Source organism: Pleurodeles waltl, chromosome 12 (assembly GCF_031143425.1).
Source record: "Pleurodeles waltl isolate 20211129_DDA chromosome 12, aPleWal1.hap1.20221129, whole genome shotgun sequence".
Classification (NCBI taxonomy): Eukaryota; Metazoa; Chordata; class Amphibia; order Caudata; family Salamandridae; genus Pleurodeles; species Pleurodeles waltl.
Window position 1 is genome coordinate 634,756,507 of NC_090451.1, and position 13,876 is coordinate 634,770,382.

Below are 13,876 nucleotides of genomic sequence, written 5' to 3' on the forward strand. Positions count from 1 at the left end.
TGGACAGATGTTGAAATAACATCATCTGATTAATGTCCATACTTCATCGCAATCATTCAGTCAGTTGTGGCTGTTTGGAATTTTTCAATCATCCTTGCTACTAATTTCAGCAATTTTGTTGCCATTGATGGTCCATCAAATTTAGGCTGCACCACAGCCAGTACTGTCCGTCGTATATCGTCGGCTTTATGTTTGCACTCCAATAAGTGTTCCACTAATGGTGCTCCCTTTATTGCACATTTAATCCTCGATCGATGTTGCAGAATGCGAGTTTTTACTGGTTGCGAGGTTTGCCCAATATAGGCTTTGTCACAGGGACACAAAATACAATAGATAACATTTTTTGTATTGCAGTTTGAGAAATCATTTTGTACATGCATTTTGCCATTTATTTTTATGTCTTTAGAATCTTGCATATATTGACATGCAATTACAACACCTATAGTGGCCCTGGACTGCTCGTAATTGTAACATTGATCTCAATTTTATTTTCTATTTGTGTTTGTGTATGTGCCGCCTGGACCCACTGGTCTTTTAGGCTGCATGTTTTCTTGAATGAAAACAACGGTTTATCTATATTTAGGTCTTTGATGATTTTCCAGTTCTTTTCTATAATAGAGTGTATTTTATTAGCCTTTGGACTATATGTGATAACACATGTTAAAGGGTTCTCTTTTGCTCTTACTTTTGCCGTCATCAGTGTGGGCCTCTTCTGTGGCGGGACTGGATGTTGCTGGCACCTCCTCTCCGGTGACGTTGTGTGGGGGACCTGTGGGGATGTAAATGCAGTGTTATTGTTTCTGTGTGTGACATCTTGTACATGGGTGTGTTGCCCTGTATGGTTGTGATTGCCCTGTCAGCTTTGCCTTGTGTGAGTAGTGATTTTGTGGACTAGGTGATTCTCTCTAATGTGCATGCTTTAGTGATGTGTGTTCATGCAGGGCTGTGAGTAATGTCCATTCATTAGTGGTGCATGCAGGGCTTGGTATTGGGATGGGTGGGGTGTGATAATGGGGTGTATGTGAGGTGGTGGGGTGATGGGGGCGAGGGTAGGTGTGGGGGTATGTGATGGCAGGTAGGGGGTTCATAGTAATAGAGATTTGACTTACTAGAGTCGAGTCCTCCTGCTACTCCTGCCAGCCCCTCAGGACTGGCCAAGACTTGCTCCTCCCATGTTGGTAGTTGTGGGGGAGGAGGTGGGGGTCCACTGCCAGTCCTCTGTACAGCTATCTAGTGTCTTGCAACCACGGAACGTACCTTCCCCCATAGGTCATTCCACCTCTTTCTGACGTCATCCCTTGTTCTGGGGTGCTGTCCAACAGCGTTGACCCTGTCCACGATTCTCTGCCATAGCTCCATCTTCCTTGCAATTAATGTCTGCTGCACCTGTGATCCGAATAGCTGTGGCTCTACCTGGATGATTTCCTCCACCATGACCCTTAGCTCCTCCTCTGAGAACCTGGGGTGTCTTTGTGGTGCCATGGGTGTAGTGTGTGTGGTGTGTGTGAGGGTGTGTGGGTTGATGTGTTGGGGTGTGTGCTGTAAGGTGTGTGGTTGGTGTATGAGTGATGGTGTTATGTGGCTGTGGTTCTGTGGGTGCTCTTGGTGTCTCTCTCTCTCTGTTGTCAATTTATTTGAGTCATAAAGGGTTGTGGGTAGTGTGTGTGTGTGTGTTTTGTAGTGGTGTGGGTATGTGGGTGTGTTGTGTGTATGTGTGTCAGGTGTGTGTAGTTTGAATTGTCCAATGTAGTGTTGTTTTGTATGTGTGTGTGTATTTTGAGCGGGGCGGTATGTACCGCCAATGGTTTACTGCGGTTGAATGTCTGCTGCAGTGATTCGTGGGTCATAATGCTGTGGACGTAGTTCTGCTGGTGTAACGGTGTGGGTTTTGCTACCGCCTCACCTTTGGGCTGGCGGACTTGTGTGTGTGGCTGTATAGTAACGGATTGCTATGTGTGGGTCATAATATGGGTAGCGGTAAACCGTTGCAGCAGCGGTATGTTGGCGGCAGTCAGCATTGCGGTAAGCAGGACTTACCGCCAATGTCATAATGAGGGTCATAGTGTGCACAGAGTCCAAGGGTGCCCAAGGGGCAAGGTAAGTAACCGCGACTCAGAGGGCAGACCAGGGGAGATTAGAAGGGCACTGGATGGGCCACAAGTAGGCACCAAACACCCACCCTCAGCGGCACAGGGGCGGCCGGGTACAGGGTGCAAACAGGACGTCGGGTTTACAAATTCAGGTCTATGGGGAGACCCTTGGGGTCACTCAGAGGCTGCAGGCGGGGCCAGGGGGATGTCTCAGGCACACCGCCGGTTGGACAGGGAGGAGGGCTGCCTGCTGAATGATGAGGCACCGGTGGTCGGTTCCACCAAGGCCTGGGGGCTGCAAGTGCAGTGTGTCCTTTTGGCCTCAGATATCTTTATGCAGAGCTTGCAGTCAGGTGGGTCCTTGGGATTCCCTCTGCAGGCATCATCGTGGAGGGGTGGAGAGGTCAACCCAGGGTGGGCACTTGCTCGCAATCCCCCGGGGACCCTCTCTTGCTGGGTGGACCACCTGGACAAGGGCCGTGGTTGTCGGGTGCACGGGGTCAAGACTCACTCATCCGGAGTGAGGTGGGAGTCCTTGTTTGTAGGTTTCTTCAGACAGAGCCGATGTTCTCAAGAGTTCTTGGTCCTTTTGGGTGCAGGGCATTCCTCTGGAGTTGGCAGAGGTCGCTGGGCCCGCTGGATGCGTCTCTGGTCTTTTTGCAGGTTCTTTGAAGCAGGAGACAGGCCGGTAGAGCTGGAGACAAAGCAACAGTCGTCTTCTTTTTTCTCTGCTGGGGTTTTCAGCTTAGCAGTCCTTCTTCTAGTAGGTCACCAGGAATCTGGTGAGCTGGGTTCATGGAAGCCCTTAAATCCTAGATTTAGGCACGTGTTAGGGTCAGAAGGCAGGTGCTAATGGCTACTGTCCCTGAGAGTGGCTACACCCTCCTTGTGCCCACTCCCTTTGGGGAGGGGGGCACATTCGTATCTCTATTGGTCCCTGTCCTCCAAACCAAGATGGAGGATTTTGCAGGGAGGGGATCACGTCAGGTCTGGACACCTTAGGGGTGGTCCTGGCTGTGGTGGTCACTCCGCCCTGTTTTCCCTAATTTTCCCACCAGTCTTGCTGCCAAAAGTGGGGCTTTGTCCAGGGTGTGGGCACCTCCACTAGTTGGAGTGCCCTGGGGCACTGTAACCCGAGGCTTGAGCCTTTGAGGCTCACCACCAGGTGTTACCGTTCCTGCAGGGGGAGGTGTGAAGCACCTTCACCCAGGACAGGCTTTGTTTCTGACCACAGAGTGCTCAAAGGCACCCACTCCTTGAGGTCAGAAACGTGTCTGAAAGTGGCAGGCAGGCACAGACCGCTCAGTCCTACACTAGCAGTTGGGCTAACATACAGGGGGCATCTATAAGATGCCCTCTGTGTGCATTTTTCAATAAATCCCACACTGGCATCAGTGTGGGTTTATTGTGCTAAGAAGTTTGATACCAAACTTCCCAGTATTCATTGAAGCCATGACGGTGCTGTGGAGTTCGTAATGACAAACTCCCAGACCATATACTCAATATGGCTACACTGCACTTACAAAGTTTAAGAATGGACTTAGACACTGTAGGAGCATATTGCTCATGCAGCTATGCCCTCACCTGTGGTATAGTGAACCCTGCCTTAGGGCTGTAAGGCCTGCTAGAGGGGTGACTTACCTATGCCACAGGCAGTGGTTTGTGGGCTTGGCACCCTGAGATGGTTGCCATGTCGACTTTGTCTTTTTCTCCCCAACAGCACACACAAGCTGCAAGGCAGTGTGCATGTGCTGAGTGAGGGGTCCCCAGGGTGTCATAATACATGCTGCATCCCTTAGAGACCTTCCCTGGTCACAGGGCCCTTGGTACCATGGGTACCTTTTACAAGGGACTTAACTGTGTGCCAGGACTGTGGCAGTTGTGGAAGCAAAGAAACTGTTTTAGGGAAAGAACACTGGTGCTGAGGCCTGGTTAGCAGGTTCCCAGCACACTTTCAATCAAAGTTGGCATCAACACTAGGCAAAAGGTAGCGGAGTAACCATGCCAACAGTGGCATTTCCTACAATCCCTTTTTAGTGGCTCTCAATAAAAGAGATATGTGCTTCCGGTGGCAGTTCTCCTGTAGTCATCAATTCCAGATTGAGCAACTCATTCATCGTGTGATGTCCCAGGGGAAAGGTTTGAAAGTTCAGATGCAGAAATAACATGGATACATCACAGACTGCTGCTGAACTGTGGAGAACTCGCTGTCCCCTAAAAGTAGTCATCAGACACCAGGAAGGAGTAGTCACTTATGAGAGAGGTTCAGGAGGTGATTACTTCACTGATGTCAGGGCAGACTACTTTAATTGCTGAGGGAAAGGCTGGCGGAAGGGGTGCACCGGGGCACCCCTGGGGGCCCTGCACTGTCCATGCACTTGGCATGGGCAGTGCAGGGGCCCCGGTGCAGTGCCCCATCACGCAGGTCACTGCCCGATTTTTGGGCAGTGATCTGCGCAACAGGTGCAGCTGCACCTGCCGCACAGAGGCATTGGTGGCGGCTCCATGTGGAGCCGTCGTCAATGTCCTGGCCATACCTTCCTGTGGGCCGGCGGGCAGAAACAATGTTTCCGCCCGCCAGCCCACAGGAAGGTTCATTATGCGGCCAGCAGGGATCTGGGGACGCTAGCGGTCAGTGTTTCGACCGCCAGCATGAACACGGCGGTTATTACCGCCGTGTTAATAATGAGGGCCATAGTGTGCACAGAGTCCAGGGGTTCCCCAAGAGGCTTGACAGAGGCAATAGTCGATAATACTAATGCTCTATTCGTGGTAGGGTGGTAGAGCAGCTAGGCTTATCAGAGGGTAGTGTTAAGCATTTGTTGTACACACACAAGCAATAGAAAAAACACACACTCAATGACTTAATTCCAGACCAATAGAGTTTTATATAGAAAAATATATTTGTGTTACTTTATTACTAGAACCACAAGACTCAGTTCAGAAGTAAATACTGTTGCAGGAAAATACTTAGCATAGACATCAATGTAACTTTGTTTCACTTTAGTCAAGTAAACAGTTTATAAGAAAACATAATATCTATTTTAAAAGTTGTCACTGCATTTTCAGAACACCTCCTGGGGGAAGAAAATAAAGTACACTTTTAGAGGTAAGTACACAGCTTACAGTTCCAGTCTCCGGGTTATAGGTAGTCCACCGTTGGGGTTTCAAGTCAACCCCAAACACCCACCACCAGCAACACATGGCCGGCCGGGTACAGAGGTCAAAGTTGAGCAATTTTAACTTGGGCTCCTATGGAGATAGGGGGCACTCGGGATTCAGTCTACCAGCAGGTAAGTACCTGGAGCTCGGAGGGCAGACCAGTGGGGATTAGAGGAGCACTGGAGGGACCCCAAGTAGGCACCAGTCCCACACCCTCAGCAGCACTGGGGTGGCCATATGCAGGGTGCAAACAGGGCGTCGGGTTTCCAATGAAACTCTATGACGGGACCCCGGGGGTCACTCAGGCGCTACAGGCGAGGTCCAGGGGGTGTCACGGGCACACCACTGGTCCGATAGGGAAGAGGGCCTCCTGTTGATTGTTGCTGCACCAGATGTCGATTTCTCTAAGGCCTGGGGGCTGGGTCCTTTGGCGTTGGTTATCTTCATCCAGGTCAATTGCGGTCAGGGGGGTCCTTGGGATTCCCTCTGGAGGCATCGCCGTGGAGGGGTGGAGCGGTCAACCCAGGGTGGGCTCTTGGTCGCCATCGCCTGGGGGTCCTCTCTGGCCGGTTGGGCCACCTGGACTCTGGACGTACGCGTCGGGTGCAGAGTGGTGAGGACTCATGCTTCTGGAGTGAGGTGGGAGTCCTTCAGAAGATGTTTCTTCTTCTATTCTTCTTTGGACAGGACCGCTGTCCACAGGAGTTCTTGATCCTCTGTGATGCAGGCAGTCCTCTAGAGGTTTTTCAGAGGTCGCTGGACCTGCAGGACACGTCGCTTTTCTTCTGCGGGTTCTTTGAAGCAAGATAAGGCTGGTAGGGCTAGGGCCAAGTCAGTTGTTGTCTCCTTTCCTTCTCTGCTGGGGTTTCCGATAAGCAGTCCTTCTTCTTCTTGTGAGGTCATCAGGAATCTGACTAGCTTGGTTCAGGGAACCCTTAAATACAAGATTTAGGGGCGTTTTAGGGGTCAGAGGACAGTAGCCAATGGCTACTGTAGCTGAGGGTTGCTACACCCTAATGGTGCTCACTCCCTTTGGGGAGGGGAGCAAATTCCTATCCCTATTGGCCCTGATCCGCCAAAGCAAGATGGAGGGGTTCTCAAGGAGGGGGTCACTTCAGCTCTGGACACCTATGGAGTGGTCCGGACTGAGGGGGTGACGCCTCCTCGTTTTTCTCATTATCCCTCCGGACTTGCCACCAAAAGTGGGGCTTTGTCTGGGGTCTGGGCATCCCCACTAGCTGGAGTGCCCTGGGGCTTTGTTACACGAAGCCTGAGCCTTTGAGGCTCACTTCTAACTGTAACAGTTTCTGCGGGAGGGAGGTGTGAAGCACCTCCACCCAGTGCAGGCTTTGTTTCTTGCCCCAGAAAGCACAAAGGCTCTCTCCCAGGGGGTCAGAAACTCATCTCTCAGTGGTATGCTGGCACAGACCAGTCAGTCCTGCACTGAAGGATTGGGTAAAATACAGGGGGCATCTCTAAGATGCCCTCTGTGTGCATTTTTTATTACACCTAACACTGGCATCAGTGTGGGTTTATTATTCTGAGAAGTTTGATACCAAACTTCCCAATATTCAGTGTAGCCATTATGGAACTGTGGAGTTCGTTTTGACAAACTCCCAGACCATATACTTATTAGGGCCACCCTGTACTTACAATGTCTAAGAATGGACTTAGACATTGTAGGGGCATATTGCTCATGCAATTATGCCCTCACCTGTGGTATAGTGCACTCTGCCTTAGGGCTTTAAGGCCTGCTAGAGGGGTGACTTACCTATGCCGCAGGCAGTGTTTTGTGTGCATGGCACCCTGAGGGGGATGCCATGTCGAGTTTGCCTTTTTCTCCCCACCAACATACACAATCTCCAATGGCAGTGTGCATATGTTAGGTGAGGGGTCCCTTAGGGTGGCACAACACATGCTGCAGCCCTTAGGGACCTTCCCTGGTCACAGGGCCCTTGGTACCACTGGTACCTTTTACAAGGGACTTATCTGTGTGCCATGGGTATGCCAATTGTGGAAACAATGGTACATTTTTTAGTGAAAGAACACTGGTGCTGGGGCAGTCTCTACCGCCATGGACAGGCTGGCGGGAAGGGGACTCGTAATCCCCTGGGCAGCACTGCAAGCAGCGCTGCCATTGAGGATTAAAACCGCCAGGACAACCATGGCGGTAAACTGCTGGGACAACCACGGCGGTAAACCGCCGGTCCCGGCGGTAAACCGCCGGTCCCGGCGGTGCGATTCGCCGCGGTCGTAATGAGGCAGATTGTACCGCCAGCCTGTTGGTGGTACAATCACCAAAACAACAGGGTTATAATGAGGCCCAAAGTAAAATACTTTGAAACATCCCTCAATTCGATCATACCACCTAATACCAAAAAGAGAGAGAAAAGAGAGAAAAAAAGGGGGAACTAAAATAAACTAAAAATAAATAATCAGTATATAACATGAATTGGTCAAAAATAGCCATTCTACAACATAAATATAATATTAAGTCTCCAATATTGCCTAATGATCCCATAATATCATCCTATTATTTCAGTAATTTCTACCCATTCCTATTTTACAACTATTTGAGTTTATAAGCTAGCTGTAGCCTCTCTTCAATTTTCAGAATCCAACTTACATTTTAATTTTGATTTCCTAAATTTACATTCTATATCTCTGGCCAAGTGGCCATAATTAGATAAAACCTCAAATCATAAACATTTTCAATACCGTTGTCAAGAGATAAATAAAAAATGCATATATCGATATCAGCAAATTTTCTCTCTATGGAGCACATGTGTATGACTTTTGAAAGCCAACAAATGAAACATTCATTTTGGGAAAAACACAAGGGCTCAAAATTCAGCCCACATGTGCAAAACGTTCCTCATCCATATTGAATCCCATTGGGGGTCTTACTGTAGAGACGGACAATATATTCTGATTCCATTATTCGTAGTCTTCTTTCCCTGTCACCACCTCTAGCAGAACACAGCACCCTATCAATGCCAAAAAATGAAAGCATATTAGGATTTTGTGAGTGCATTTCTTTCCAATTCCTTGCTACTGGACAATTCTAATAACAGTTCTTAATTGCCCTCAAATGTTCAAGTATTCGCTTCTTTACAGGAAAAATTGTACTGCCCACATATATTAACCCACATGGGAAGGTAAGGACATAAATGCAAAAATCACTATTGCATGTGATAAATTTATCAATGTTCTTGCTCTTTCCATTAAGTAACCAAAAAGTCTTTATGTTCTTACTACCTCTGCATGCTTTACATTTTCCACACTTAAAACCTTTCTGTTCCGATAACCAACCTTCCTGCTTGGTCTTCATACTCAAATTACTCTGCACCATGATGTCTCGCAAGGACCTTGATTTACGATAGGTGATCAGAGGGTATGGTGTAACCTTCTTTCCAATAACAGGATCAATTCTTATCAAATGCCAATATTTAATTATCATTGTCTTAATCTTTGCTGACTCTGAATTATAGGTGGTGATCAGTCTTGGTGGCACTTCATCTTTTTAGTTTTCGGCTTCTGAGTAAAGAGATCTTGTCTTCCCCGGGATCCAACTCTCTTTTTGGCCGTCCTTAATATATGACAGGGATAATCCCTAGGTCTGAATTTATCTATCATAGTTTTCTCTTCCTGCACGTATGCTTCCACAGTACTACAGTAACGGTAATGGTACTCCTCCAATGTAGTAAAGGGAGGTTCCTCCTTCAGATGCAATAATCATGCCTTTCCACCCCTGCAGGCCCCTACCCAATGTCACCAGACAGGAGGCTCCAGACATGTCCACTCCACCCACAGAAGAGACCCACAGTGATGACAGCAGCTCTGTCCAACTGGATCTAGATGACTAGCCCGGACCATCGGGGACCTCTGGACAGTTGGTTCCCCTCACACAGGCACAGGCCTTCCCCCCTCTGGAAACACCAGCACAGCACCCACCCAGCGGGCCCATACCTCCGTCCCCAGGACACGTCAATCAGCTGTGTGTCCACCACTACAGATGACACACAGTGGGACACACATCTGTGAAACCGTAAGGGAAAGTGACAACTCAGTGCCCATACACTGGGTGAAAACGACAGACAGGATAGAGGTAGTATTGTAAAAGTACATGTAGTATGCAGGAATGTATTCTCACCTGTGTTTCAATGGAAATATTGCTGGATCACTGAGTCCCAGTTCTGCATGTCTTCTTCCTCTGCTTCCACCTCATCACTGTCCACAGGCTCCACAGCTGCCACAACACCGCCATCTGGACCATCCTCCTGCAGAAAAGGCACCTATCGTCGCAAAGCCAAGTTGTGAAGCATACAGCAGGCCACGATGATCTGGCACACCTTCTTTGGTGAGTAGAATAGGGATCCACCTGTCATATGGAGGAACCTGAACCTGGCCTTCAGGAGGCCGAAGGTCCGCTCGATCACCCTCCTAGTTTGCCCATGGGCCTCATTGTAGCTTTCCTCTGCCCTGGTCCTGGGATTCCTCACTGGGGTCAGTAGCCATGACAGGTTGGGGTACCCAGAGTCACCTGCTAACCTGGAGGGATAACCCCAGACAACCATTCCCACTGTCTTGCTTCCAGGGGCTCACCTAATAGCCACACACGGTGCCTCTGGAGTTGTCCCGTCACATAAGGGATACTGCTATTCCGCAGGATGTAGGCGTCATGCACTGAGCCAGGGAACATGGCATTCACATGGGAGATGTACTGGTCGGCCAAACATACCATCTGTACATTCATAGAATGATAACTCTTCCGGTTTCCGTACACCTGTTCACTCCTGTGGGGGGGACCAACGCCACAGGGGTCCCATCAATGGCACCTATGATGTTGGGGATATGTCCCAGGGCATAGAAATCACCTTTCACTGTAGGCAAATCCTCCACCTGAGGGAAAATGATGTAGCTCCGCATGTGTTTCAGAAGGGCAGACAACACTCGGGACAATACGTTGGAAAACATAGGCTGGGACATCCCTGATGCTATGGCCACTGTTGTTTGAAAAGACACTTGCAAGGAAATGGAGCACTGACAGCACCTGCACTTGAGGGGGGATTCCTGAGGGATGGTGGATTGCTGACATCAGGTCTGGCTCCAACTGGGTACACAGTTCCTGGATTGTGGCACGGTCAAACCTGTAGGTGATGATCAAATGTCGCTCCTCCATTGTCGACAGGTCCACCAGCGGTCGGTACACCGGAGGATGCCGCCATCTCCTCACATGTCCCAGCGGACGATGCCTATGAAGGACAACAGCGAGCACAGAGTCAAACAACTCAGAGGTACGTACCCACAGTTTACACAGAACACCAATCATACACAAAAGGTGGCCTGTATGTGTGTTGAGACTAGGCCTAGGTATGTGTGACGCAGTTTAAAATGAGACCATGTGGGCCCCTGAAATGGCGGCTGCCTGACCTCTAAAGTGGGACAATGGGATGTGAGGTAACTGCGCTGGCGTTGTACACCGTCGCGGTAGGCGGTCGGAGACCACGGCGCAATGCTGCATTGGTTAACATTGGACCCTATGGATCCCAGGAGCCAATGACGATGTACGCCGGCGGTGATGGTACGCACCGCCGCGGACGTGACCGCCATTTTCTATCTGTTGAATCACTCGATACCTGATCTTCGACAGGAGAGGACCTCTACTGCAAGTGCTGCTGTGACCTCAGTCTGGCAGAGACAATGGCTCGTGCGTCTGGGGAAAGGGCCCCTGCCTTCACATCGGAGGAGTTGGAGAAGCTCGTTGATGGGGTCCTTTCCCAGTACACACTACTCTACGGTCCTCCAGACAAACAGGTAGGTACACAGGGAGCATGTTGTATGGGCTATGCCTGTGTGGAGAGGGCTGGATGTAAGAAGGAAGGGGGCAGATTGCTGCGTGCATGAAAGACGGTGGGTGCATGTGCCACATGGCTAGGGTAGAGATGGGGGCCACTCACTTTGACAGTGCAGTTGGTAATGACTTCTCTTCTTCCCCTGTACATTTCATGTAGGTCAGCGCCCACCAGAAGAAAGATATTTGGCGTGCCATCGCCAAGGACGTCCGGACCCTGGGGGTCTACCACCAGCTGCCCAGGAGGCCACCGCCAGCCCCAGCCCAGCTGCCCAGGAGGGCCCTGCCAGCCCCAGCCCAGCTGCCCAGGAGGGCCCCGCCAGCAGAAGCCCCGCTGGGCCATGAAGGACCGCCAGCACAAGCCCCGCTGGGCCATGATGGACCGCCAGCAGAAGCCCCGCTGGGCCATGAAGGACCGCCAACTCAAGCACCCCTGAACAGGGCACCGCCAACTCAAGCACCCCTGAACAGGGCACCGCCAACTCAAGCACCGCTAGCCCATGAGCGGCAGGGGCACTGACGCAACTGGGTCCGTCACTGGGTGAGTGATGCACTCTGGGCACCAGTCCCCCTCCAGAACCAGTGGAGACATCCATCCACTACCTCTGTCCTTCACAGGATAAAGCACTCTGGGCACCAGTCCCCCTCCAGAACCAGTGGAGACTGTTATCCACTTGAGAGACTGGCTTTGCACTCCCCAGGATTGAACAGTGGGCAACCCACCCACTTGTGAGACTTGAGAGACTGTGGCTTTGCACTCCCCAGAATATGGCAGTGGGCAAGCCACCCACTTGTGAGACTTGAGAGGCTGTGGCTTTGCACTCCCCAGGATTGAACAGTGGGCATTGGGCCCCCCGTGGATCTGGAGTCGTGCACTCATCCGGCTGAGGTGCCCCCTCTTCCCTTCCCCCTGAGGTGCCTGTTGTATTTCTATCTGATGTCCCTGCAGTGTTCTCTCTGTTTTGATCTGGTATCGGGTGTGGGCCTCGCCCATGCATTTTGGGGCCAGTGGTCCACGGACTATAAATGGTGCAATACCTGGACTTGTATTATTGGTGTATATATTTGTTTATTGTGTATAAATGTTTTGGAGTACTGGATTTTAATAGATTACAATGGTTACAATCATTTCCTTTTGTCTTTGCATTCTTCCGGGGGGCTTGGGGGTGTTACTGTAATGTATCAACATGTATTAGTGTGTGTGGTGTAGTGGGTGAGGGTGGGGTTGTTGCTTGTGTGTGTCCCTGTTTTTTGCCTCCCCCTCCCCTGTGTCGTAGGTGCAGTACTCACCGTGGTCTTCGCTGCCGGTGTTCGTGCTCCTGGTACAGGAGCAGGAAGACTATCGCAGGTAGAATTTGGAGTTCCGGGTCCATGGTGTCCTCGTTCCTCGTGGGGTGTGTAGAGGTGAGCGTTTTCCCTTCGAAATTCCTGTTTCCGCCGTGTTTTTATCCACGGTGAATCCGCCCCGGAAAAGGTGGCGGATTGGCCTATCATAATAGTGTGGGCGGTACATTGTTTCCCACCTGTCTGTTGGCGGTGACCGTTGTCCTGTTTGTTTGTACCGCCGTGGCGGTCGGAGTGTTAAAGTGGCTGTCTATGTTGGCGGTTTCCGCCACGGTCGTAATTGCAAATTTTTCACCGCCGGCCTGTTGGCGGTCTTACCGCCGCTTTAACACCGTCCGCCAGGGTTGTAATGACCACCTTAATATTATATTTATGTTGAAGAATGCCTATTTTTGTCCAATTCATATTAAATACTGATCATATATTTTTAGGTTATTTTAGCTCTCCCTTTTCTCTCTCTTTTCTCTCTCTTTTTTTCTGTCTTCTCTTTTTGGTATTAAGTGGTATGATCGAATGGAGGGATGTTTCAAAGTATTTTTACTATGTTTATTAGTGGGTGGACTATCGGCGGTCTTTTGACCAGACCGCCGAGGGACCGCGGTGCTGAAGACCGCCAGTGGTGGCGGTTTTCCGCTCGCGTATTATGACTGCTGGCAGCCCTCTGTCCTTTTTCGGACTGAGAGCCGCCAGCAGCCATACTGGCGGGCGGCGGGGTTGCTCCACCGCCACGTCAACAGAACACCGCCCACCGAATCACATCCTGTGATTCGGCGTGGCGGTGTTCTGTTGACGGTGTGGTGGCGGCGGAGCAGCCTCCATGGATCCCGTCCCCTCCCGGAGGATCAACGGACCAGGTAAGTTGATCGTCCGTTAGGGGAGGGGAGTGGGGGGTCGTTGTGTGCGTGCATGGGGGTGTGCGTGTGTGTATGTAGAGGGGATGTGTGAGTGCGTGTATGCATGCGGGGGTGTTGTGTGTTTGGAAATGAGTGCGTGTATGTCTGTATGTATGTATGTCTGTATGGATGTGTGCATGTATGTCTGAATGTGGGTGTGTGCGTATGACTGTGTGTGTGGCAGTTGGCATGTATGTTGGTGTGTGTGCAGGTATGTGTGTTGGTGGTGCCTGCGTGCATGTCGGGTGTGTATGTGTAATGTAATATTGGGGGTAGGGGTGGGGAGGGGGGTCCTGCCACCTTTGGGGATGGCAGGGGTGGTGGGAGGTGTAGGGGAAGGACTCGGGGTGGGGGGTGGGGGAGACCCCTATCAGTGCCAGGGAAGGAATTCCCTGGCACTGATAGTGCCTACCGCCATGGATTTCATGGCGGTTCCAAACCCCATGGATTTCATGGCGGTCAGCTGGGTCATGATACCGCCTGCGGTATTGTGACGACCGCCGGGCTGGAGACCCAGGTCTCCAGCCCAGCAG

At 50.8% G+C, this 13,876-nt stretch overlaps 2 protein-coding genes across 3 annotated transcripts in view; one reads left to right on the forward strand and one right to left on the reverse strand.

Annotated features, from left to right (window-relative positions):
• The window catches only part of LOC138268445 (protein S100-A16-like), a 246,522-nt gene extending 238,302 nt beyond the window's left edge, over positions 1 to 8,220 (reverse strand). Inside the window, exon 1 of one of the 2 annotated variants that reach the window (XM_069218085.1) lies at positions 8,160 to 8,220. The gene's annotated coding sequence lies outside the window, so the exon portion shown is untranslated. The remainder of the gene's footprint in view (positions 1 to 8,159) is intronic. The other variant, XM_069218084.1, reaches the window with a different exon arrangement.
• Positions 1 to 13,876, forward strand: part of S100A1 (S100 calcium binding protein A1) — a 714,879-nt gene that overhangs the window by 424,314 nt on the left and 276,689 nt on the right. The gene's annotated exons all lie outside the window — the stretch shown is intronic.